This window comes from Pongo pygmaeus, chromosome 12 (genome assembly GCF_028885625.2).
Source record: "Pongo pygmaeus isolate AG05252 chromosome 12, NHGRI_mPonPyg2-v2.0_pri, whole genome shotgun sequence".
Classification (NCBI taxonomy): Eukaryota; Metazoa; Chordata; class Mammalia; order Primates; family Hominidae; genus Pongo; species Pongo pygmaeus.
In genome coordinates, this window is record NC_072385.2 from 39267898 (window position 1) to 39294840 (window position 26943).

The 26943-nt window shown below is 38.0% G+C and overlaps 1 long non-coding RNA gene across 1 annotated transcript; it reads right to left on the bottom strand.

Moving 5' to 3' along the window:
* Positions 1-15509: 15509 nt before the first annotated feature.
* LOC134737778 (uncharacterized) lies at positions 15510-25081 on the bottom strand. The gene is made up of 3 exons (XR_010123029.1): positions 24960-25081; positions 15724-15812; positions 15510-15621 (listed from the first exon to the last, which is right to left on the bottom strand). It is a non-coding gene; the product is annotated as an uncharacterized LOC134737778 (long non-coding RNA).
* Positions 25082-26943: the final 1862 nt, after the last annotated feature.

Here is a 26943-nt window from a genome sequence, read left to right on the forward strand (position 1 = left end):
ATACCAGAAGGTCCCTGTGAATCTGTGGTGACCCATGGCCTCCATCAAGGATATCCTTTTCTAGGAGAGCTTGGCTTTCATCAAGTATGTAGTCAGTAAGAAAACCAAGAGTGTGTTATAAAACTCAAGCTGTCCTGGAAGGAGCTGAGATACTTTAAACAGTGTCTGGATCTGACAGATAATACTGGCTATCAATTATTGAACAATTAAGTTCATGCTAGATATCATTCATTATATGCATATATACACACATCCACACATGCACATGCATGCACATACACACATATACACCATACATACACACACATACACACATTATCACACTTATCACATTATCATATTCACTCCTTAAAGTAACCCTATCAAACTGAGGATATTATTTTCTCAATTCTGATTGATGAAATTGAGCTTCAGAAATGTTGAACAATATACCCGAATATGCACAACTGGTGGATCTATGCTTTAAAGCCAGATTTCCAAAGTTTATCCTTCTAACTCTTGTGCTATACTGCATCTAGGCAAAATGCCCACCTTTGGGACTGTTTCAGAGTGTCTGTTGTTTTCAATTCCTTCAAACTAATAAGAACCAGCCTGAGCCCAGGTCCCTGTCAACCCCAGATGTTTCCCTTTCAGTCCCAAATCTGTTCCTGGAGGAGGTAAGCTCCTCAAATCTGGTTACATAGGAATGTGGAAGCCCAACCTGTATCTATTCTCAGTCTTTTTCATATTTATCAACAACATAAATTTTTTCTTAATATACTGCTGGGAGACCTACAGCAACTCAGCACTGAAGCAGTTAAGTTTATTATGTTACATCTAAGAGGAGTCCTGAAAACTTACTCTTGGCTTTTTCCCTTTTCTTTTTTCTTTAGTCAACCCCTGTAATCAATCACCAGTAGATCATTATACTGGCCACAAAGCAAACACATCACAGTTGCAGTTGCTATTTCCATTGACTGAACATAAAGCCTGTGAGGCGCAGCATCCAGTGGAGGGCCAGGGATTCAGCATGGCTTAGCATTGCAGGCACTCTTTCCTGTGGGCTCTAAGGAAAGCAAGCTGTCTTTCCTGGCACCTCTTATTTTGTCCTACAGGAACATTGCAGGGTTGAAAATTTAAAATAATCCAGCTAATGCAAAATATTTCCTCTGCCCCCCACTGAGCCTACTCTGAATTTGTGCCAAAATAGCTATTAGTGGTGATTGAAAGTATGAGATGGCCAAGATGACATTCTCTCAGGAACAAAGAGAGAAGCACCTTTCCACCCTGGGCTCATCAGCGCTAATGAAAGATCAGCAAAAAGCCCAGCCAGGAGTAGGATAAAGAACCAGGAGACAGACAGCTCAAGAGCATTTCTTCTGATTATTTCATCAGTTGCATGTGATATGAAAGAATCAAGCAGAGTATTGTTTTTTTCATGTTGCTTTTTTGATGAGGGGCCAGAGGAAAAAAAAGCAAAATTCGAATTTCATCTATTGCAAGTAGACGTCATCTTATTCTAAAGCAAAGTCAGTTAAAGCTATTGTCACCTACGCATGACAGATTCTAGATTATAAGTGGCAATCTCTGCTTAGAGCTATAGAACACAGGTAAGAATTGTGCCAAAATGGTGTTGCCTTGACTCATCCTAGGAGCATCTAGACTCCCTGCAGCCATGGAGTTATAACCTGAAGCAGGTAGAGAAAGATACAGCCAGTATTTCCTCCTCACTTTATTGAGGTCCTGAATCAGCCTTCAGATTGAAATCTTGGCTCATCTTCCTGGAAAAATCTATCTAATTCTGGGAAAAGGGTTAATATCAGGCCTGGAATGGACTGTCTTTTTATAGGAATGCCTGAAAACAAAGCTAAGAAAAATATGGAATGCGTGCCTGCCTTGTTTGTTGTGAACATTTTTTTTCCTGTAGGATGGCACCTGAGCTTGGGAAGCTGTGAGTTGGCAAGTGAGCACTGGGCCTATGATATAGAATTGGATAAATATTCTGGAAATCCTAGCTTTGCTCTGTCAGCTTGACAAGCACACCTTGGCTCTCATTTGCAGCAAGTACACTTGCTCCTTATGGGAGAGGGCATTTGAAATCCTGGTTACTTGGTAGCTATTGTGCTATGAAGATGCAGTGTGGACAGTGTTTCATATTGTATGTTCCTGTAAGGCTCAGTATGTGCCGTATTAGATTAAAGCTGACTGGATCTTGTGAGTTTGGTTGCCAGTTAGGTTGAATCCTCCTTACTCACTGCAATGCTGGTGTCCAACTTTCCCTTGATCATGGCAGCCTCTGAGGGACCTAGGTGAGCTCTATTAATTCCATTTGTCATTTTAATTGTTTACACCTATATTGACTTAGAAATCCAAGACAAACTTGATATTCCAATTAGTGTTGAAATAGCTTTATTTTCCCATTTCAGCCAATGGGAAAGGCAGCCAAAAAGGTTTAGGACTTTTATATTGAGTCAGATCCTCAGTAAAATGTTCTCAATCAGATAATGTCACAAGGAACAGCCACATAAGACCCACTTTTTATTAATAGCAAGTTCTGAATATGTCATCTTGAACATTTTTACATTGTTACTAGATGCACTAATTCTGAGACTAATAAGACATTTCTTAAACCAAAATTAGCATCACCGATGTTCATGGAAGTTATGGATACCCCTGGCTAAGGGAAGTAGTCCTAACCTCAGAATATTTAGTAGCTTCTCCAAAGAGGTGGAGCCCAAAGGTCTAGCTAAGATGTCACTTAGTATTATCTGACGTTGGTACACCATGTTCTCATCCCATGGGCTTCATAAAACTACAGTAACCTTCAAAATGTGGCTTGAGCATATCAGCAATTATTCAAGAAAAATATCCAAGTGTTTTAACTATCTGTAGTATCAAAGAACAAAGGAACTTACTAAGAAATCACCACACACCTCAAATCCATTATCTGCCTATGTGTCGATGGGTGCAGGAGCCACTGCTGCTGCCAACAGAGAATAATGGCTTCCCTTTCTCTTTAATCTTCCAAATATCATTCAACTGCTTCTTACTAGTGAAAACATAGGCCAGAAATGTCAAAAGAATATGTAAAACACAGGTTTCAGGTTTCTAGCCATTAGGATACAAATTAGAGTTTAAAGGATTTGAGATGGTATTAAGTATCAATAGACAATATCTAGCATACTCAGAAGAAAAGACAAACCACAGCAGAAGGTGCGAAAAGGGTGCCAAGGAGTATTCACCTATACTATGTCACTGAAAAGTAAGAATCCAGAGAGAGCTGACAATTATAACATCAACAAGATGATCATAATTAGCATGGCAACTAGGTAAGCAAATAAAAGAAATATAATAATGTAAGAAAGAAAAAAGGAAGGAAAGAAGGAGAGAGAGAGGGAGAAAGGTAAAAGAAGTTAGGAACTAAGAATTCATTCTGGAAGAAAACATTACCCATGGAATGGAATAAAACCTACCAATGCTTTAAGATATAGCAGAATTTAAGAATGCAGATTCAAAATCTAGGTGATAAAACAAAAATATAAGAAGAAAAATTCAGAATGAAGAAAGCAAGTTGAAAATTAAAAGACAATTAGATATTTAATTATATTAAGGGGAAAAACAAGGACTAAATAAACTTGCTAAGAATCAAATTATTTGAATAAATTGATTAAATTATTGGATAAAAATAAAATTATTCCAATAATTTGATAATTCCCCTGAATTCCAATAAGAGTAAAAGGAGAAGAAACATTTAAAGAAATTAGATAAAATATGAAAGAGAAATGAAAGATTTTAGGTCTGGAGAATATAACAAATCTTGGTTTTTCATCTGTTCACTTGTTTCCCCTCCCAAAACATGACACCAACAAGAAGGACAGATTAATCTACAGAAGGCTCATGCCTTCAGCATTCCTAGGAGAGTGAGAAAATGCAACTATGGTCATGTGGAAAGCACAACGTATAAATGATGAACTTGGATATTAACTGAAAATATTTTCATCTAAAGCGTTGAAGGTGCAGCGTGGTTTCTTTTTGCTTCTTATATAGTAAAATATTAGGAGAAAAAAAAATTGAGGGGAAAACTGTTAAGCTGCAAGGAAGCAGAAGTAGATAGATGGGCCATTTTTAGACATTCCAAATATCAAAAGTCCTTAAAATGAGGAAATTTACTCTCAGGAAAGCATGCCCTGGAGAGAAAGCCAAAGGTATGGCTAAACAGCTTGGTGTGTCAGAAGAATGAAAAGGTCAGGGTATTTAGACACAAAGAGGATTCTTTGAAGACATTGGCGTGTTATTTATGGATCCTTTCAGCCATCTAAGCCAGAAGATAAAAGTAGAGATGGAATTATTCAGGTAAAATCTGTGAAGGACTCTCTTATCTAGTAGGGTGAATCCTGAGATGTACACAGGAGACCCACACTGTCAAATATGATACCAACAGAAGCATTGGGAGCTCAAAATGAAAGGGACGTAAAGAGTATAACATGGAGGAAGAATGCTGGACAACCAAAATTCTACAGACTGGAAACAGATTGGTTAAACTATTCAGCAGCCAGAATATGCTAACCCTCATGAAATTAAAATGACTCCAAGGACAGAGCTATAAGCCCAAAGAGTGGAGTCATGAACCACAGAGGATTGCTTCCAGTCCTCCAAAGCCAGCATTGTTTACCCTGGCTGGATATTAGAATTGCTTGGGGCTGAGAATTCGTTATTTCTTTCCGTTTTCTATCTTTCTGAATAAAAATGTCTGTAATTGTTCTATTATGCCTATCTCACCATTGCATCATAGATGCATATAATTTGTTTTCTAGTTTTATAGGTCTGCAAATGCAGAGAAATTTTGCCCCAAGATGGATTACACACAGACCCTCACCCATACCAAATGCAGATGATTTAAATGATGAGATTCAGGAGTTTTGAGTTAATGACACTTAAATGAAATTTTTATTTGATGGGTGATGGCATAATGGGTTCAGACTTTTGGGGGACCTTGAAATGGAGTGAATGCACTTTGCATATGGGACAGACGTGAATCTTTGGGAGTCAGAGGGCCAAGCTGGGATGAGCAAAATGATGGCTCTCTCCAATGATGACTGCCTCCTAATCCCCCAGATCCTGTGAATACGTCAATTTATACGGCAAAAAATGCTTTGCTGATACGATTAAATCAAAGACTTTGAGATGGGGAGATTTTCCTGGATTATCAAGGTCTGCCCAATATAGTCACAAAAGTATTTGTAAGGGAGTCAGGAGTGTTAAGATTCAGAAGGAGACTGACAAAGGAAGGAGAGGTCAGAATTCTGTGGGACCATGAGTCAAGGAATGCAGGCAGTCTCTACAAGTATAAAAAGCAAGAAAGTGGCATCTTCCTTAGAGCTTTTAGAGAAATGCAGCCCTGCCAACACATTTTAGACTTTTGGACTCCAGAACTCTAAAATAATAAATTTCTGTTGCTTTAAGCCATTAAATTTATGGTAATTTGTCATGACAGAAATAGGAAACTAATGCAGATTTGAATCTTTAGCAGTTAGGGTTGAACCAGGAAAAAAAAAAAAAGAAACAGTAGGAGACATATATAAAGAGATTTATTGCAGGAAGTTGGCTTATACAATGGTAAGGGCTGAGTAGACAAGTCCATACCGCAGGCCATCAGGAAGGGCAGCTGAAACTCTCAGGCATGAGCCAAAGCTTCTGTCCACAGGAAGAACAACTATTCCTTCAGGGAAGCCTCAGCTCTGCTTGTAAGTCCTTTCCACTGATTGAATCAAGCCACTAAGATTATTGAATCAAGCCACTAAGATTATTGACTGAAAGTCAACTTTAGTCATATGTACAAAAAAAAAATACCTCTAGTGTAACACCTAGATTAGTTTTGACTGAATAACCAGGGACAGCAGCCTAGCCAAGCTGATGCATGAAACTGACCATCACTCCAATGCACCAAAATTAACATCATCCAAAAGTGGACAGATAGACATCATGTGACTCCAGACAAGAGACTCTGAAAATGACACAACCAGCTATACAGTATTCATGGCAAAAAAGCAAAACCTGTATCTAATCCCAAGGATCTATCAAACTCAAAGTGAGAATATTATTTTTAAAAAATTATTTTTTAAAAAATCAATGTTTTAAAAGGTGAAAATAAAAAGGTATGGAAATGTTCCAGATAAAAGAAGGCCAAAGAGACATAACTAAATGCAGCCTCAGTTCCACACAAACCTATACTAGAGGGGGGAAAATGCTTATAAAGGGTAAAATTGGAATGTAAGTGGTAGATTAATTAAAATATGTAAATGTAAAATTTACTAGCATTGATAACTGTGCTATTTTTAAGTAAGATAATATGACTTTCTTAGGAAATATACCCGAAGTACTTAGAGATTAAAGCCATGGGTAGGTAAATCATCCTCAAACGGTTCAAAAATAAATTTATCTCTCTCTCTCTCCCTCTCTGTGTGTGTGTGTGTGAGTGTGTGTGCACAGAGAGAGACTGGGCTGGAGAGTTCTCAATGATTATTTACACAATAAGTGAAGTATCTCAAAAGGCATAACAACTGGTATTTTGGATGATGAAAACTTAGAAAAATCATGGTATTTAAAGGCATGAGGTAAAGACAAGAGATAAATATGTCATTCATAATTAACATAGATTTAAATTTTCTAGAATTTTTCTAATTAGCACTTTCAGATTCTTTGTGCTATATTTGGTGACCTCTGGGTCTTCCAAGAATAATTATAACTACAATAATAATAACTAACATTCTAAAATCCACTAGTTTTGACAACATACAAACTGAGTTTGTTATAATCCAATTATGGTGCTACAATTTTGGTTTTATAAAGTATATAAAAATTTAAATGAAAATTCAATGTATGCTTATATGCATAAATTTGACAAATTCTAAGAAAGTCAAATTTCTATCAAAAACTTGAATATTCAGATATTAAAATAACACAATTCTTTCTTTTATGGTGTAAATTATTCTTCCTATTTGATTGATTATTGCAAAATTCATATTTATACCTTACATTATAAATTCAATATATGGCACCTAAATTAGGGTAATGACATATTCATGGATAGGGGAACAACTTTCCCTGTGTGCAATGGTTGATTAATAGTAGTTTCTAAAGAAGTATAAGCAGCGTGGGATAAAATAACAAAGCCTGGAGCAAGACAAAAGCAGTATCATCTACCACTATGTTTTCAATTCTACGCCATAGTTTGTTTTTGTCAAACTCAAGCAAGTAGATTTCAACAGTACTGGAGAAAGTCACACTGTCCACTCCACTCAAAACTTTCTTTGCCATAATTATATGTGCATATTTTTATGTCCAACCCCTCAGATTCTCATAGATGTGGACTGTAGTTAGACTCAGAAATGACTTCAGACTCTTCTTGTCATACGACAGGTATAAAAACATCTCTGTTTATCACTTGAGAGTGTTTTTAGAAATAAGAAAATAGTTCTGGCATGTTTTTTATGACCTATGATAGTCCATAATTTTTTCCCACTGTTTAGTCCTATAGCCCTGACTTTTTAATAAAAAGTACTGTGGCCATTGGCTCAAAAGCAAAAATGCATGTTCCAATCACTCCAAAATGTCAGATAAAATCTAATTTAATCACAAGGATATTGTATCACTTCCCTGTTGCTGCATAACAACTTATCACAAACTTAGTAGCTTACAACAACATCCGGGACACAAGCTCTAATGTTTCCACTGCTGAAGAGAAGAAAGGGTCATGGTCCTAAGATAGGCCAGCTAAGTTATTTCCTCAAACTCTTTCCACTTATACATCAGACAAATCACCCTGTTTTCAGTTCAGAAAAGGACTCAAGAATATTGCACAAGCTCAGACAAAGAAAACTGCTCAAGATAGTATTGCTGGTATGTAGCAAAGAAGAATGTCAAACTTGCTTGTCTCACTTCGGTGCAGTGCTAGTTCCTTTGTGTGGACTATTTCTTTCTTTAGATGTGTGTTTATTTTCTTAATTGAATAAGAAAATGTCTAAGGCAATTCATTATGCAGCATGGAATTACCCAAAGCTTTACCATTAAGGTTACACCATTCATTGGGTTTAAATGAAGAGTTGTCAGATACATCCTAAAATCCATCAGTTACCATGTATCCTGTTATTATTCATTCTCACACAGAGGGATATCTAAAATCCTCTCGGTAAGTAAGGATTTCAATATCTTTCATTGTATAAAATTTTAAATTTATAGCGGGACTAATATTGTACAAGGTGTCTGAACTCTGAGAGCCAGATCCTTAAATCCAGATAAAGTACTTTGACATCACTAGAGGACACTTACCCAATGCACATTTTTTTCTTTTTTTTTTTTTTCCCTGAGTAGCAACATCTGCCCAACAAAAGATCATCTGACATATGAGACCTGTAGATGAATGAAAGTTAAACTATTTAGACCAGGTTTTTAAAATGTATGATGCATTGTCATAGTGTATATAAATTTATTCAAATTATTTTATGATATAGTCTCATAAAAACAGAATTAAAATTCTGATAAAGATCTTAATGAACAAGGAAGACAAACACATCATGCTGGATACCTAAATTGTAAAAAAAAAAAAAAAAATAGGCAAAACTTTAAAAAATATCAGAATATAAAGTTTCAGGCAGGTAGCATTATTAGCCAGTAGAATCTTTTGCTGTAGGATTAAAGTTTTAAAAGTCATTTTTGTTATTGTATTATTTAATGCCTGGAAAAAGTCAGGAGCACAATTGTTTGTTTGTCTGTTCAATGGAAAAGTTGAATATTCAGTTGACTCCAGATGGAAAGAGGAAAAAGTATAGATCTTTCGATTTTAGAAATCCTTTTCATATGTTTCAAAATACTAAATCCCAGTTCAGTGGAAGCCGTAATCTCCATGTTAAAACTTTTTTTTCTAAAATTAAAAACAGATAAGGAAAAAAAATCAGGGTTTAAGCAACAGATTATATGGAACAGTGACTGGAACCTCCTCTGCAGCTCATTCTAATTAGCAATGGAGACGTGACTGGAGCCCAGGCACTGTACCATTGTCATCACAGCCACTGCGCACCACCTGCGAATGGGAAATACCAGCAATCTGGATGCATGCAGTTGTGCTTTTAGACTTCCCTCCAGTTGTGCTTTTAGACTTCCCTCCTGTTTTTATGGGACATTTCCATCTCTCTCCTCCCTTCCCCACCTCCACCACTTTATTCATTCTTCTCTTCAGCCCCCCACGCCTTCCCCACAGGACTATTAGGGTTTTGCTCGGGATCAGGCCCTGCAGAGACAGCCCAAGTGCTAAGTATGCACCCACTGACCCCAGCTTTGTCTGAGCACTCTCAAGGGCAGCTCATGGGGGTCAGGGAACTTCTTTGCATTCCAGCACTGCTCTTTGCCATTTGTATGACTTTACCCCTCCATTTACTCTTCTGAATACTGAAGAGATTTAACAGGAGCATCATGCAGGCACCTTCCATTTCTAACAGCTCTAGGTCCAATGCCTCTAAGAACAAAACTTGGAAGTGCAAAAGCATAAAGCTAATGGTGGTGTTCCCAGGGCCAGATGAATTCTAGGCCTTTGTTATTCCAGAGCAGAAGGAAAAACCCTGAAATAGAAGAAGAGACAGGAGACCTAAGCCACAATCTGGGATAACCATTCCAACAGTTCAGGGCGACTTGGAGAAGATGAAGCAAAAGACACGAGACAGAGCAGGCAATTAGGCAGTTTGGAAAGTCTAAGAGATTGGCTTTGAAAAAATAATTCTAGTGCAAAGGAGGAAACTAATGTGAGATGTTGCCAATTTAGATGAAGTGATACATGGAGTTTGAAGTGCCTTGCATTTGTTTATGCATCAAAGAAATGATACCATGTATTTAGTGCCCAGCATTGGTGATGGTCCAGGAACACAGGTGCTTTCATAATAATGCCTCCTCACTCTCTAAGGACTATAAAAAATGCTATGATTTCACAACACAGGGTCCTTTCCTGGCTGAAACATATGCAAATGCATCTGCATTAATATGAATACCAACTAACCAGAACAATGGCTAGAAAGGCATTTTCTACCTGTTCTGAGCCTCATACTTGACAATACTTAAGGGATGGAAAGGTGGAAATTATTTTTGCAGCATAGTCAGTTCTGATGGGGCTGTGTTGATTTGTGAGTCAGCCCAGCAGGCTATCCTACACAAAGAAAACCTCCTGCCTACCTTTCTGGCACTAGAAGCCTCCAGTAGGCACAATTGTGCTAGAATATAATCACTAATACTTGTGATTCCCTTATTATTTTCAGAACTACATAGAGACCACTTGAGTAAATGTTAAAGAGAAGAAATTATTAGTGAGACTCGTTGGCATCTATAAATCCAATATAGGAAATTTTAATAATTTAAGCTGTTTTTTTTGCAAAACTGTCAGGTTGTGCTACATCAAGTTTAGAAGCCTTAATTCCCTTTCCAAAAGAAAAGAAATATATTTTTCCTGCAATCTACTTACTACAGTGAAGAAAAGAATAAAACTTCCCAATTCCCCACCTCCATTACCTATCATTCACTCTAGCAATTAGGAATAACACAAATGTTCAGTTATTTCTGTCAACCATTCCCACCTCTTGAGATGAGCTTGCACACAATTCTCTCCTAAATCAATTTACTCTACATTACAGAGGTGTTTTCCTTGGCACTGTAAAATTCATGGTGGAAGTTTCCTAAATAGCATGTCTTTTCACAAATCCCTTTGGCCACCTTTATCATAATAACCTTACTAAACCCAATAGGTGAAAAATAACCTCTACTAAATCTCCACATTAACATATGTGCATGCTGGTTAACCATATTGATGTATGGCTCATATGCAACACTTCAGAAGAATAGTGCAGCTGTATCTTTCCATAATAAACATCCAGGAATATGGAGAGAATTTCATTTCAATCAGTGTTGCCTTGAAAATCTCCCAAGGAGATTGATAACATGTAACTGAAGACTTTAAATTATTAATTGTTGTTGTGGGCTAAAATAAAATGTGAAATCAGGATGAAAGCCCACAGTGAAGCCAAGTTTACAGGGTGTATTACAAAATTATGAAAAACAGAAATACAGCATCAATAATTCAACACTATGGTAGATTAAGTGTGCAACCCATACCAGCAAGAAAAATCACACCCAGTTTCTGGCTTTTAGGGTTTTAGGAAAGCAATTTATTCTTTTTTTAATTGGAAAAGACAGCAGGGATATGTCCAGCTTAATCTTTCTCCTTTTGCCCTGGAAAGAAGGAGGACAAGGCAGAAGAAGCAGAGAATGTACAAGACACTGAGACGGTCATTTTTATCTTTCAAGAGGGCATTGGCTCTGTTAAAAGTCAGACAGAAAGAAAAAAGGTATAGAAAATTCTGTCTACCCAGAAATAGAAATAGTCATTTTATCAGAAATAATACAACTGTTTGTGGATATTTATTTATTTATTTATTTATTTATTTATTTATTTATATTAGACAGAGTCTTGCTCTGTCTGTTGCCCAGGCTGGCGTGCAATGGCACAATCTCAGCTCACTGAAACCTCTGCCTCCTGGGTTCAAGGGATTCTCCTGTCTCAGCCTCCCAAGTAGCTGGGATTACAAGCATGTGCCACCATGCCATGCTAATTTTGTGTGTGTGTGTTCAGTAGAGACGGGATTTTGCCATGCTGCCCAGGGTGGTCTCGAACTCCTGAGCTCTGGCAATCTGCCCGCCTTGGCCTCCCAAAGTGCTGGGATTACAGGCATGAGCCACCACACTCGGCCGGTTTGTGGCTCTTTAAAGAGTAGAAGAAAACTGTGAGAAGTGGTTAGCAAGGACCCCTTATGTATTAATACAAATATTAAATATAAATATGAACATAAACATGCCTTCCTAAACATCCAAGGCTGCTAGGTACTTATGTTCTTTCCCACTGTCTGATTACACTGTGGGTTGGGACCTGACGTCCTGTAGCAGCAAAGTTGAAAGCAGTGCAGCTTTGGTCTCCTACTAAACCAGCTACTTCTCTACTGAGGGCTTCACCATAATTCCCCCAGCACTCAACAGTGCCAGGGCCCAGAAACCACTTTCTTCCTCCTTCTGTGGACTAAGCCACAGAGAGCAAGCGGGTTAGAGACACAGTGAAAGTAATTTCTTCCACCCACAGCTGGTGCATGCTGGTTGAATATCTGTACACGAGTTTTGTATTGACATGCAGCACAGCTGGGCTCTGGGCCCCTTCTGAACTGACAGTCTTGGTGATCTCACTGCCTTCACTCATCAGCCCTGTTCACGCTGCAAGGTCAGTAGCCTCATGCTCCCTAGAATTAGAAATTCTGCCCTAGCCTCTTCTTGGTTTATATATGCCTCAGACATGTTCTACACCATCTCCAAAATTGTAAACTCATTTTAAGGCAGACTTCTACCAGAGCCACTGGCATTATATTCTCATTAAAGGAATGCTGAATACATAGCTACAGCCCCTTCAGAAGGCTTAGATCTATTATCTTATTTTGTTGCAGTGATATGGGAAACTCGAGGGACCACAATCAGAGGGTGATTGGTAGTGGTTTACCCTCTCTGATTTCAGTTTCTGCCTCTGTAACATGGAGGAGGTTGAAGTGGATACTTCCCAGGTCCTTCCTGAGCTATAGTCCTAGTTACTATGCCTAGAGGCATTCTGGAATGATTTGGGTCCCTGTGATGAGAGGCCAGAGAGCCAAGAGCATATTTTTCTAATTGGTTAAAGAAATTCTATATAGTAGATGTATTTCTGAATCCATCCATACAGCACTTACTATGGACCCACGTTCCAAGTACCTAACAAAATTTAACCTATTTATATTTTTATTTGCAGATGCCGAAGATCCAAGGGATGAAAGTAAAAACCACAAACCATATCCAGCTGGTTCTGTTTCACCTAAATGGTCTTTTAAGGGGTTCAAATTTGAATGACACTGGATAAAATCCAGCCCTCCAGTAGAGCCCATTCCCCACCATCCAGTAATCATTCCCTGCCCAGTTCCTGTGTGCGTCTGTGATGAGAAAGTATCTGCTGGGCACCTGGAAAGGAGTAGTGTAGGAGGATCTGACACAGTTTCTTACTAATAACTGGAGTATTTTCTTATTTTGCTTAGTGATATGGGAAATGAAACAATAAGGAGAATAAGGGATGGTGCCGTGGACAGTGACCAGGTCCAGAGACCAGGTTGAGACCAGCTAGGGAGACCAGAGTTTCAACAAAGTATGCTCAGAAGTCATGTGCCTGATCAGTTTCTGTTTTTTACATAATATAATGAAAATATAAGGGACAACAGCTACAAAAAGAGAAGTTCCAATGTCAGCCACAGAACAGAAGTAAAGTCACTGTGAAGGAAATAGTAGAGTTTATTCAATGCTATAGAAGACATTAAGCATGATGACTTTAAGGAAGGTATGAATATCATTCATGAATGAGGGGATTGGCCAGGAGTGTATAAATGGCACCCACCAATGAGGAGGGGGAAGACTGCATACCTTCTACCCAATGCATGCATTGAAATGGGATATGTTACAAAGGGGTATAAAAGAGTGCTGATTTGCAAGAATTAACAGGGAACTAGGATAGTGCTAACCCTTCTTTTTACCCCTGTAGTTCATGGCAAATGGAAGAAAGAACAACCTTCTAATGAAGAGCTGGTATCAGTCACTTGTAACTCACTATAGACTGTAGAGACTGTGTTTCTTCTCTGAAGATATTTGCAAATTAAATTTAAGCCCTCTTTAGACCATGAAAGCTGGTAGGTTGTCTGTTGTGAATGGCAGCAAACCTGAAAATGCATCACTTGCACAATTCTGGAGACTCCCTTCCTGTTGGCCTCCAGAGCACTCTGGCCTCGTTTTCTTCACACCCTTGGAGCCTTTCCTGCTCACACTACTTTGAATAATTCTCTTCTTTCTCCCACAGCTGAATGTTGGGCTTTTCCAGAGATTTGCCACAGCTTTGTTGTCAGTAGCCCAATACAGGTTTTTGTCTTTGCAGTGCAAAGAAATTTGAAAGTGAGACTACAGTGAAAGTATAGAAGCTTTATTGTGGAGCAAAAGCAAGCATACACTCAGGAGAGCAGTGTGTGCATGTGTGCTCGAAAGAATGAGCTGTGCACAACATGGTCAGGATTCAAACACTATGTGGGTAAGCATAATGAAGTCACAGAGTATTCTATAATAAGGGGAAGGATTTTCTGGGAAATGGGTAGGCAATTCCCAGAATCGGGGGGTGCCACCCTTTTCTTGACTAAATGTGGTCAATCTGGTCATGGCATCAGGTGCATGATAAAAGTGAGAGGCTTCCCCATGGAAATTTTATGGTAATAGTGTCATACATTTTCTGATAAAATGGTCAGCAGTAGATCAAGATTTTGGCCATTTTGAAATTAACCAGTTGTGGTCAGTTTCATCTTTGCTACAATCTTACTTGTGCCTAAAGCACGATGACAGCAATCTCTCTACATTGTTACAACCTGTTGTAACAGTTCCTTTCTACTAGAGGGCAGGTCTTTGTGCTAACCTGTTTGGCCCAGTTTGTTTTGCTTTTAGCCACTTACAAGTAATTATGCCTGTTAACTGCTTGCCACAGCTTTCTATTCCTACTCCAGCCTGGGTGGTATCTATTCCTGTGGCTTCACTCATGTGCCAATGACATCCAGAGGCATCTATGATCCATAGTTCTCCAGACCCATGTGTCCAGCATCACCATGTAAATTCTTAATTTTGTATTATTTTTTTCTGGAGGATACATCCCCAAAGTTATAGAAACTTCTGAGCCTACAAAACCTGAATCAATTCTTTCTCTCCTTAGTGCTGGTCTCCCTCCCATGCAGCAAATCACCCTATTAAATTCCTATTAATCTTATTCCCCAAATATCTCTCAAATACAAGAGGAATTCATCCCTGTGGCTACTGCTGTATGTCAGGCTCTCCTAATTCCTCCTAGAGTTGCTGCTAAAAGCCCAAAACCTGAGTCTCCATACCTCCTCCTGTCCCCTTCAATTCCATTCTCCACACTAAAGGTACTGTGAGTTTTCTGAAATTGAAATCTACCCATATCATGCCTCTAATAAAAATTATTTAATCCTTTTGGTCTTCAATATTGAATTTAATGCCTTGGCATAAAATACAAGGCCTTTGATGATCCAGGCATTGTCCATCTCTTGCCGCTCTATACACACCAGAAAACCTCAATTACTTGTAGTTCTCTAAACATACCACATCCTCTCACACCTCCAGGCAGTGCTTATGCTGGCCTTACCTGGTGCATCCTCACCCTTCCTGAACTGAACATGCCATCTTCCAAGTCCTGTGGCCCTACTCATCCTTCAGTGACTCAGCTCAGACACCAAACCCTTCAGAAAGCTTACCCCACTTCCCCACCTCCTAACACAAGCACCCTCTATCTGAAAGTATGTGCATTTTCTTAACTCTTATTATATCTTGAACATGTTTTAATAGCATTTATGCCATTCTGTGTAATTGTCTGCTTACCTGTCCACTCCCCCATAGCACTGTGATCTTATGGGAAGCAACCTTTTACTTTTGTACATCTTCAGCACCTGACAAACTTTGGGAAGCAGTTTGGAACTTTACAAATGTCAACTGAATTGACTAAATGGAGAGAAACGGATGGAGAAAGATGCAAGTCACACTGTGTCTCTTCAAACTTTTCGCTTAATTCATCTTTTTTATAAATACAAGGATGACTCTTACCTGTTGTAACAGTGTCTGGAGGGATTCAATGCTTAGTGGATGGCAGAGAACATTCTAGTAGTTATCCCAGATGCTGGCATTGTAGTCTTCTATACGACCAAAAATGGCATTAGTACATACATCTTTTCGCAAGGTCAAAGACCCTACTTTAGCAAGGATGAAATTCCACACAACAATTTACTCTTAAAAAGTGCAAACATGGAGTCTGTTCAGGCCAGTTATTCTGGAAAATCACACCTCTTTTCAGGAAAGAAGGGAGAAAAAGAGGAGTAACCAGCCAGATTGAGTAGTATAATATCATATTAGCTACTGGCTATTGAGGACTTGAAATGCTAGCCAGCTGAATGCAAAATATTTCATTAATAATTGTATTATTGATTACATGTTGAATTTTTAATATTTTTGATATATTGGGTTAAAGGAAATACTTTATTAAAAGTAATTTCACCTTTTATGTTACTTATTTCAATGTTACTTTATAAAACTTTAAAAATACATATGTAGCTCCCAATATATTTCTATAGAATAGTGCTGATTTAGGAGCTAGAAAACATACTTTTGCTACTATGCTATTTCTATCTTTGGTAGCAAAGCTTTGGAGTTTATGAGAATGCATTCTTCCTCATTCAAAGAAGCCTTATTCTGTTCACTTTTCCAATTGAACTCAACCAAAATGTATTCATTCAAAACAGTGCCATCTACTGAGAGAAAACAGTAATAGTTTTGAAAGTAACCGCTATTTGAGTCCCCGCATGGGAATTTCTCTCCTGCTCATATTTACAATTAAACAAAAATACAGCAAACCAAGAGTAAGATCATTGTATCAGCTGCCACATTTCAACCTCTGATGGTTGCATACATGCATCTGCCTTCTTTTTATGTCTCTTTATTTTAAATAGCACAGGACAGCAGAAGGCATGGCCAGTCCCCAGCTTAGACCACCTGGGCAGGCTGCATGCCTGGTTGATGATGAAGGGAGAGATGGAGGTCCCAAGCATTTTCTGTAAGAGATGCTACTTCTTAGTTGTGCTTTCTCTGTCCTGAGCAGATCCTCCTTTGGGGCATTATAGTGCTTGGAGCCTGCCTCTCTGGCTTAAGATAATTTTTAATGCTTCCAAGTGAAGTCTCCAAATCAATTTTTACTCTTGAACACATTCTAAACATCTTTAACCTTAACTGCAATTTCTTAGTGACCCCTTTGGAGCCTTTTCCTATAGCACATTAGCGGCATCTGCCCTGGAGGGTAGGGGGACAGAGGAATAGGGAACAAGGTGGTCCTTAGAGATATTTTGAGACTACCCACCTTCTTCCTCAAGCACATTCAAAACAATACTCAAAACAGAAGAGACTCTACATCAATCTTTGGAAATATATTTTCAGAAATTGCATCAGCTTTTAATTTTTCAGTGGCAAAACACTTTCCATTGACAACATTCCATATCTTAAAAGAGAATTACTAGTTAAGAACAACCAGATTGGTCTTATTAATAAAAAATTAATGCTAGCCATCTTGGCTAACTATATATGGATACCTGTGTGTGTATATGTATGTGTGCAAACATGGCTGTGCATACACACGTACACACACACTCCTTTCCACTCCCATCAACATGAAGCATTTCATTCTGTGAAATGGGATTACAGATGATTTTGCTAATTCCTGTCTTCATAATTTTCTATATTTCTAAATTTTCCACAATTAATGTGATTAACGTGTATTATGTTTGCAATTTTAAAAAAATAAAAAAAAGGAGAAGAAAGAAAGAAAAAACAAAAGGAAGAAGTAGCAAGAGAAGAATGAGGGAGAGGTGGAGCAGAGACAGAGAGGGAACAGATAGAAAGAGGGAAGGAGGAAAAGAGAGAGAGCACACTCAGCGAACTGCTAGCTCAAGCCTACACTAGTCAGAACGGGAAGTCAGTCATCCGAAAGCCCTTCTCTCAGACAGCTTAGAGGAAGCATTTAGGAAAATTCCGTAATGCACTTACATGCCATGTATCTGCTCTCTTATATCATCACTAAAGACATTCTCCCCAGAAGGAATGGGTAATAGTGTACACAGCAAAGATTATTATTTTTCTTTATACTCATTCAAAACAAAGGCTGTTTAGTTGCTTCTACTATTGCCAAACATAAGGTCTAGCCAGAAGCTCTTTTTTTTGGCATTGATTTTAATGCTGCTTCTCCAGCTCAGCCTTTGGATGCCCAAAGGTAATAATTCTTTTTAAAGACAACCACAAAATTAATATCCGAGCTCTGCATGGTTTCTTCCTACAAGGAGGCATACAGGGATGGTTGTATGGTCAATGAAAATCAATACTTTCAAGAATGATATTGACCTGCTAACAAGCGAACAGAATATCTAGGAGAAAGCAGGGTGCTCTCAAAATTCAAGCTACATGTATGTGTTCCAGGTTTTAAAAAATGCACTTAATGCTAGAATCTTTACCATGCACTATGACCTGCTGCCTCTGGACTAGCTACATCAATATGAAGGACAAATATACATCCCAAGGAATGGCCAGTGACAGTCTCTCCAAACCCAGGATCAGACCTGTGGAATGAGCACCAATTTATGCTGATTGATGGCCTTTTGTCACTCTGTCTTAGAGGTTGTGCCCATTTGAAACTTCAAAATGGATGAAGTCAAACAGAACAGGCACTCCTGTTCAATGAAGCAGAGAGACAGGACCAAGAAGCCAATCATTCTGTCAAAAAAGAAAATGTTCCGCCCAGAATAATCCATCAGGGTTTCAAACCTTCTGACACTTTTCATATCCAATGCATACAAAAATATCTGTGATGAATGCAGACAAAACAACTGATTGTGTTTCTTTTACATTAGTACATAAAACTTTAAAAAATAAATAATCCATGCAATCTTTTAACTCAGTAAGTACACTTGCAGGTAATTATACTTCGAAGGATTTATCATAAATACATAGAATTTTTTTCTAAAATTAAGGGGCTTGATAGACTATGGTTTACAATTTTTTTAAATAGGAAATTGGTTATAAATTATGACTAGTTAAAATAATGTAACAACATGAAATCACTAAAGATTACATTGTAGATTATTTAAAATATATACAAATAATATAGTAATTTAAAAAAATTTCCAAATTGGTATCAATGTTATATCACATATATGTATCAACATATGTAAGATATATAGATTTCATAACATATAGACATAGAAATTATATATATACATATATATAAACTATATGTACATCAAGAAAAAAAGCACTGACATAATACATACAAAAATGTTAATAATGAACATCCCAATAGTGGAATTACAGATGATGTTTTAGTTTTCCTATATATCTAGATTCCCCCAAATTACCAAGTTAACATATAATGTTTATATATGTAAAAATGTTCATAATTATAGTCTGTTAATTTTTGTTTCAGTATATACTTCTGTTTATTGGAGATAAGTATCTCTACTAAGGTCTAAGAAATACCATATGTAAACATATTTCTTATTATAACAATACTTTCCATGCCGAGGGTGGCCTGACCACCAAAGGGTTGTGGACTCATGCCCTCGTGTAAATAAAATATTAACAGAGCTGTACTTGGGGTTACAAAGCCGGTAAGGAAGGACACCTGCAATACTTTAACAGTATCAAAGAGAAGAGTTTACGAACATTACAACGCTCAAATAGATTTACACTATCAGTTACCATTAACAAGCAAATATCTCTTAATCACAATTGTATTAAGCATGAAAATTGGATACATCCAGGAATATGATTTCCAGAAGGCATAAATTTAAAGAGATAGAAAAAAGAAGTAATTTAAGCATGGAGTTGGAAATTCCCTCAATACATTTGTTTTTACCCCTTCATCCCAGTAGGCATGGCAGAAACAGAAATGCATAAAAATGCCTAGATTAATGTTTTCTCAATATAGTGGGGATGGGGGGAATTGGAAAGTTTACAGCTGTGGGAGCAATGCCTACCTTCAGTTATGTCCAGGAAGCAATAAGATTTTCCTTGGTCAAAGAGTAACTTTACAAGTCTTAGACAAATTCCAAATGAAGTTTTGTTTCATGTTTCACTGATGAGAATTATAATGAATGAGCCTCTGAAATGTAAACTTGGGATGTTGTATATTGACTCCGATTTTTTAATGGATTGCTGGTTATTCTCCATTTGCATAGTTCCATTCTAGACCATTTGCCAATCTTTTCTATCTTTCTGTATTTCCTGGGAGGCTGATCTGCACAAAGGACATCACTAGGGCTCCCTTGCTGGTTGATTTCCAATTGGTTTCAGCCAGTGAGCAATCACCAAAAGACCAGAAGCCAGAAGATAGAGAGTAGGGCATTATTTCCTGCTTCCTCCTGTACCATGCCTCTGGTAGCAGCCATGACCTTTCACAACTGCAGCTGCCTCCAGGTGGCCCTTCTTCCATGGCTTCAGCTCCCACAGCAATTCCTCATGCCCCTCTGCTTTAGGGTTGTCAATCACTTATTCCCCTACGAGTCTCTAGGTGTCTAATCACTGCTCCAGAGAATGGAAGATCTTGCTAATATTATTTATAATTATATGCATATATGTATACATATTTTAACATAGTATATATTACTGATATATAAGGTATTAATATCTTATATAAATCATGTAATGTATATTCTTCTATAAATATGAAAATAAATATGGAACATATTCTCAAAGAAGACACTGTATATGTATATATGTATATACGTGTGTGTGTGTGTATGTGTATCTATATATGCATAGACAGAAAGAAAGAGAAAGACGGATGTACTACCTCAAAAATTTGGGATTTGTTGTTTAGCTCACATAGCTGGGAGTGGCTCTCACGATTTGGTTGTTTGATTAGTTGAAGCCTGCATCTGTGGTGGCCTGTAAGCACAGTTGAGATGGAAGCTTCCTTGGCATATTGTAAATTAAGGAAACTGGAGGCTTAAGTAGATGGACATGGGAGAGTGGACCTCTCATGTGCAACACACTTAGCTACCTCCTAACCTCACCCCATAGCAAAGCAAAGAGAAACAGATTAGGGAGAGTCTTCCCAGCGTCTCTGAAGAGCTCTGTGTGGCTATTCTATGTAGCCTTGAAATGATGATGAGAGATTTTGCTATTGATCTGGCTGTTCTGATTTCAATAGCAATGATGCTATTTCAGGGTGGCAGGGACCCAGTTGTGAGGCTTAATTATCAGAGACAAAGTTGGCTCAATTTCTGTGATAGACCACAGAGATACAGTAGCAATCGGAGGGTACTGACACTTAGAAATCTGTGGAGGCTTATTACTGGCTTCCTATGAATAAAATAGATGGGTTGGCAAAAATGATATGACTTGATTAATATAATCCAGAAATCACTATCTCTGATGGAAAAAAATACAACTTCACAGAGGTACTGGTATAAATCCATAGCCAGATCCCATACCTAAGCTAGTTTACAGATCCTGAGCCCCTTGAGTGAGGAGAGAGTCGAGGAACTACTGGGATAGTATCCTGAAACTTGGCCTCAAGTATGTGCTGTAAATCTCCCCAGTTCTTTCCCAGAGTAACCTGCAGCTATTTAAAGACTGACTGTGAATGAGAGATGCCCAGACCTTCAGGGGGTTCTTAGGTGTTAGCTCTGAATTGACACTAATCCTAAGAACACAATGGTTGAACGGTTACAGTGAGGATTTATGGAAAGACACTCAATAAAGAGTGTATCTAAATTTGTCTCACAGTGGCCTTGTAGACTGCCAGATCTATTTTATGGTATGTCCATGGTTTCTGCAGGTATAATTGGAATAAATGCATTTAGAACTGGCATTACTCCCACACTGATCCCCTGCAGTCTGGAGTAAAGACTACCATGGTAGAAAGGACCAAGTGGAGCTGTTGGACCTTCCTGTTCCACCTCTGGACAAACTGGTAAATCAAAAGCATTACTGTACTTCTGGGAGAAATAGCATAGCTTAGTGATACCATAAAGGACTTTTAAAATGCAAGAATGGTGAATCCGAATGACACTTAAGAATAGCTGTGATGGCCGGCTGCGGTGGTTCACACCTGTAATCCCAACACTTTGGGAGGCTGAAGTGGGCAGATCACCTGAGATTGGGAGTTCGAGACCAGCCCGACCAACATGGAGAAACCCTGTCTCTACTAAAAATACAAAATTAGCCAGACATAGTGGCACATGTCTGTAATCCCATCTACTTGGGAGGCTGAGACAGAAGAATCACTTGAAGCTGGGAGGCAGAGGTTGCGGTGAGCCAAGGCTGTGCCATTGTACTCCAGCCTGGGTGAAAGAGTGAGACTCCATCTCAAAAAAAAAAAAAAAAAAAAAAAAGAATAGCTGTGAGTTGTTATAAATTTAGTCAAGCTGTGATTTAAAAGTCATGTATTTATTGAAGAGACCAACACAACCCCTAGCACCTGGTATGCTAATATTTACTAGGAACACACTTTTCCCCTGACTCAATTAGTCAGTACAAGTAGAAGCAGTTTGCCTTCACCTGGCAGAGATGGCAGTACATCCTTACTGGCTAACTAGTCATTGGCTATGACAACTGTCCTCCTTTACCTTATATAGTGGGCAGACCTTGATCATCTGATCCAGTATGGTGAGTAAATTATATAGATAGCAACAGGAAATACCAAATAGCCCAGTTATCTTGTTGTAAGAGTGAGAAAAAATAACACATGAAATTCAAAGGCATAACTTATTAGTGAAGTTTCTAGAGATCAGCGGTCTTGGTTAAGCAGATTATAACCTCTAAAGTGAAAGAGTTGCTGCACTTAGCACTGACTATGAGAAATGTACATATTTGGACATATTTATAGTTGAACTCCACAGGAATAGAGATGGCAGCTATTATCAGGAGTATAGCTTGTGCAACTATCCTGAGACAGAAAAGAACTTGACTTGTACTAGGGATGGAGAAAAAAAACAGGGTGACCATAAAGTAGGTAGCAGAAAGGAAGGTGAGTATGTGATGAAGTTGAAGGGTTAGGATAAACCTGGATCCCAGGCCTCACAAGCTGCGGTAAAGACTTTTAATTTGATTCCAAGTGCAACTGCAGAGTTCTAAGCTGGGAGTGGGAGTGAGTGGGTCTGATGCAATTTGATTTGTGTTTGTAAACAGTGAGTCTAGCTACAAAGAGAAGGATTGAAAGAAAAGATTAGGAAGATTAGAGGCACTAATTTGACAGAGGAAATAAAGGACATAATACTAGACTTGGTGTGTTGCCTTATTTATTGGTAAATTGTATAGGTGTGCTGCTATCATTAGCTAAAATCTCAAGATAAGATATACTTAGAGCAGGAAGTATCAGCAATAATGGATGTAACTAATCTTGCATTTCTAATTTATTAGAATGGCATCTTGTCAGAACTAACCAAACTGTCATTAATTTTACCATGAGATGGCTGACATGGAAATCATACCAAGAGTGTAAGGGTCAAGTTGACCACTTTCTTATCTTTTGCTTGTGCTTGAATTACCAATATTCAACTATGTTTTGCTTGTTTGTTTTTGTAGGACTTTTTAAGTTGTTGTCTACTTTTTTAGGTTAGTTTAGGTAAAGGTGGTTACTATAACTCACAAATCCATTTGACTGGTTCCAAAAAATCTTCCATAAGTCACTATTCACCAAAAGCAAATGTCATGACAGGTGTGACAGCCCTACCAACATATAGGCCATGAGGAGGAATGCCAGCATTAAAGATAATAATGGCTAAGTTAGTTTTGCTTAAACAAAAATAAATGGAAATGAAAATTTCAATATATTCTTCCTCTAACTCTATGAATCTTCCATGCCCTGAAGTGTGCACACCCTGCTTTGGAGAAGACTGACTTAAACCAGAGGGATATTCAGTGGTAAGATGTTAAGGAGAGTTTAGAATATTGAGCAGAGATGGGTTCCATTTCCAGACCTCCTGGGAAAAACCCAGGAGCACTGGATAAACTAAGTAATAAACTCCCTTCGTCAATTATCCTAAATCTTCCCCAATTCCTCAAAGTTTAGGGGATAAAAATCAAGAGCCTGCTTTCCATCTTTTTTTATACCAGGTGGCAACATAAATCCAGCTAAAGCAAAACACATAGTAAGATGCTCAGCTCACAATTCTTTGGGACTCGCAGCAGCATCTGAGGGAGAAAGGGGCACAATCCTACCTCCTCAGAGTTATCCAGCTAATGGGAAGGTGGATTATTAGCTGGACTTGAGAAGTTGTAAAGTAAAACACTAGAAAGCTAAATTTAAGTGAATAAACATTCTCCCACACTCAGTCTTTGCATTCAAAGACAGAGACACTAGCTAACCTACACTCTGAGGCAACCGGTTTCTGATAGCAAACAGTAGTTGCCATTTTTGAGTGCTTCTTCGGTAACAAATTGTGGGCTCTACACCTTAGGTGTACAGACTAATTCTCATTACACCTCTGCAAGTCATATTCATCTCACTTTCTGCAGAAAGAAGGTTGAAGTGAAATGGTCTAAGGTCATTATTTTGTCCAAAACATATTTATGAATGTCTACTAGTTGACAATACTTACTTATTTATTATTTTAAAAAGTAATATCAAGTGTATCTGTTGGCAACCATTATAATTCCAAGCAGAGATTGATTTGATGAGCAACCTGCCATCACACAGAAGTAAACAGCAGGGAGTCAAACTGGAACTGAGCTTTCTATTCCCTCTGGACCATTAGTCACACTTTCTACAAAATAATTATTGATGGAATCAGAAGTTTTGTATTATCTTTCTTAGCACAGTCTCAGTATTCAGCCACATTCCCTATTTCTTCACTTGAAAAGGCCAGAACATTAGAAAACTAGATGGTTCTTGGACAAATGTTGTGAAAATCACCACACACTGGAACCAAAGGCAAGACATAGAAAAACACAAGACACCAAAAGTGTGTGCAAGGCACTTTGAAAAGCAGTGCAGGGACTGCAAATGGCCACACAGACCAGCCTTCCACTTGCTGGCCCTATGACCTTACCAAGGCTTCTCTTCTTTCTCAACCTTATTTTCTCATATAGAGGAAATAATCACACATAATTTAGCAGTGACGTCAGGTTTAAAGAAATGAAAAAACAGCAGCATATAGAGGTTAAGAGAGTTCTCTGGAGACAAACATCTTGGACTTCTATCCTGAGCATTGCTCCCTACCCTTGTGATCCTGGGTTAGTTAAACTTATCCTTCTGTTTAAGTTCCTTAATCTATAAAATGGGCAATGACATTACTCACCTTTAAGGTTCCATTGAGGATCACATGAGTAGACACATGAAAACTCTTACTGCAGTGCTTACCACATTGCTAATGTTCAGTAAATGTCAGCTGTGATGATGTTAATGATGATGATGATGAAGATTCTGAGAAAGAGCAAGAATAATGATTATCATATGTGAAGTGGTTAGAAGGCTGCAAATATATGTAATTCTTCGCATAATCAATGATCCACATCCAAAATCCCTCCTTAAGATTGAAACTCCAATGTAAGCCTTAAAATGGCAGCCCAATTACCCCAAATTGTAAAGATATTCCTGTAGAAGCCTAGCAATATTTTCCAAGGACTATCAATGCCCTAAACCAGCTCATCTCAAACTTTTTAAAAAATAATCAAACTATTTTATTCTTTAGTTGTGAGAGTGTTAGAAACCCAATGCTTTGGCTATAAAGTTTCATACAAAATAATCAAAACACTCCAGGAGCTAAAATATCACCAGACACTTTTATAGAGTTTGATGATGAGTGAGAAAGATCCATCCAGAAAGACCTATGAAAAATCATTACTATATTACACTCAACTGCTTTCATGCACCACCTACAGATGCTCAGGGAGAAGGAAATGACAGCTCTATGTAACATGATTTAAGCATTCCAGAGACTGTTGGCTTTGCCATGAAACATCAATTTCTTGGCACTTTCACATTACTTGCTCATGTTGTCATATTTTTGGAGAAAAATAACAAAATAGTTGGACCAAACAATAATATTTCTCAAACAAATACACCTTCTGCCTTCTCTGGTGTATTTATGTTTACATGCTTGAAAGAGCCAATAGTCATTACTACATCCAGGCAATAATATTGAAACTGGAAATGTACTTGTATCTTTGCAATAAATCACAGAAGAGAGCTGCTCTCTTAGTAGTGAGACCTAAAGATGGTAAAATAAATAGATAACTTGTCTTCTGTGGGAAAACAAAAAGTTTGTGTATGTGTATATCTTGGATACTACCAAAAGATGTCTATTTCTTCTTCTTTTTATGTGTTATATTCAGGCTTCCTTACATTTCTATCTTGATAGGCAGAAATATATATTAATAGGTTGGAAAAATGATAAGTACAAACACAACAAAGAGCAGTAATAATTTTCAAATTTGCTTATGCATCAAAATTACCTGGAGCATTTTTTAACACAGATTCCTGTGCGTGACCCCAAGAGTTTCTCATTCAACAGGCCTAAGACAAAACTGAGACCTTGTATTTCTAATCAGTTCCCATCCGGGTGAAACTGATGCTGCTAGATCAGGGACCACCATTTGAGAACCAATGATGGAGAAGAATGGTCACCAACCTTACTTGGTATCACAGAACGAGTGTTCTGGTCTTAACACTTCTGTTGTGACCCAAAGCACAATATTTAATTTCTCCAGATTAGTTTCTCAATGACGAAATGAGGAGTTTGCACAAGACAAGCTTCAAGATTTTTTTTCAACACCAATGAGCCATGAACGCTAAGCTTTCTCTGTGCCTTGTAGCCTCTGAAAGGCACCAGACTGATTCAGGTGCTGCTCCTCCATCATGCACAGGGATTCTGTCCTTGATTTGGTCTCCATCAATGGTTTGCAAAGGTTGTCAAAACCAGCAAGGGTAGTTAAATAGATGGCATCCTATTTCTAAAAAGTAAAATGTTTACAACTTGTTAGCTCTTCCTCCCATGCGTAGTAGAGAGAATACATCATCGGATTTGGCTTCAAATGAACATCCTTCGTAGTGTCTGTCTTAGTAGGAGAATTGACATAATAACAAAAATTAAAACATATATCAAATACTTACTATATGCCAAACACTATAAGGTCTTTATATACATTGTCATTTAGTCCTTATTGTAACCCCATAGGGCATTCAATATTATTATGCTCAATTTAGGCAGCAAAATGTACTCAGAATAGCCTTTCAATCCACTCGAAGTCACACATGGATCAAGCAGCAAAACTGAGATGCAA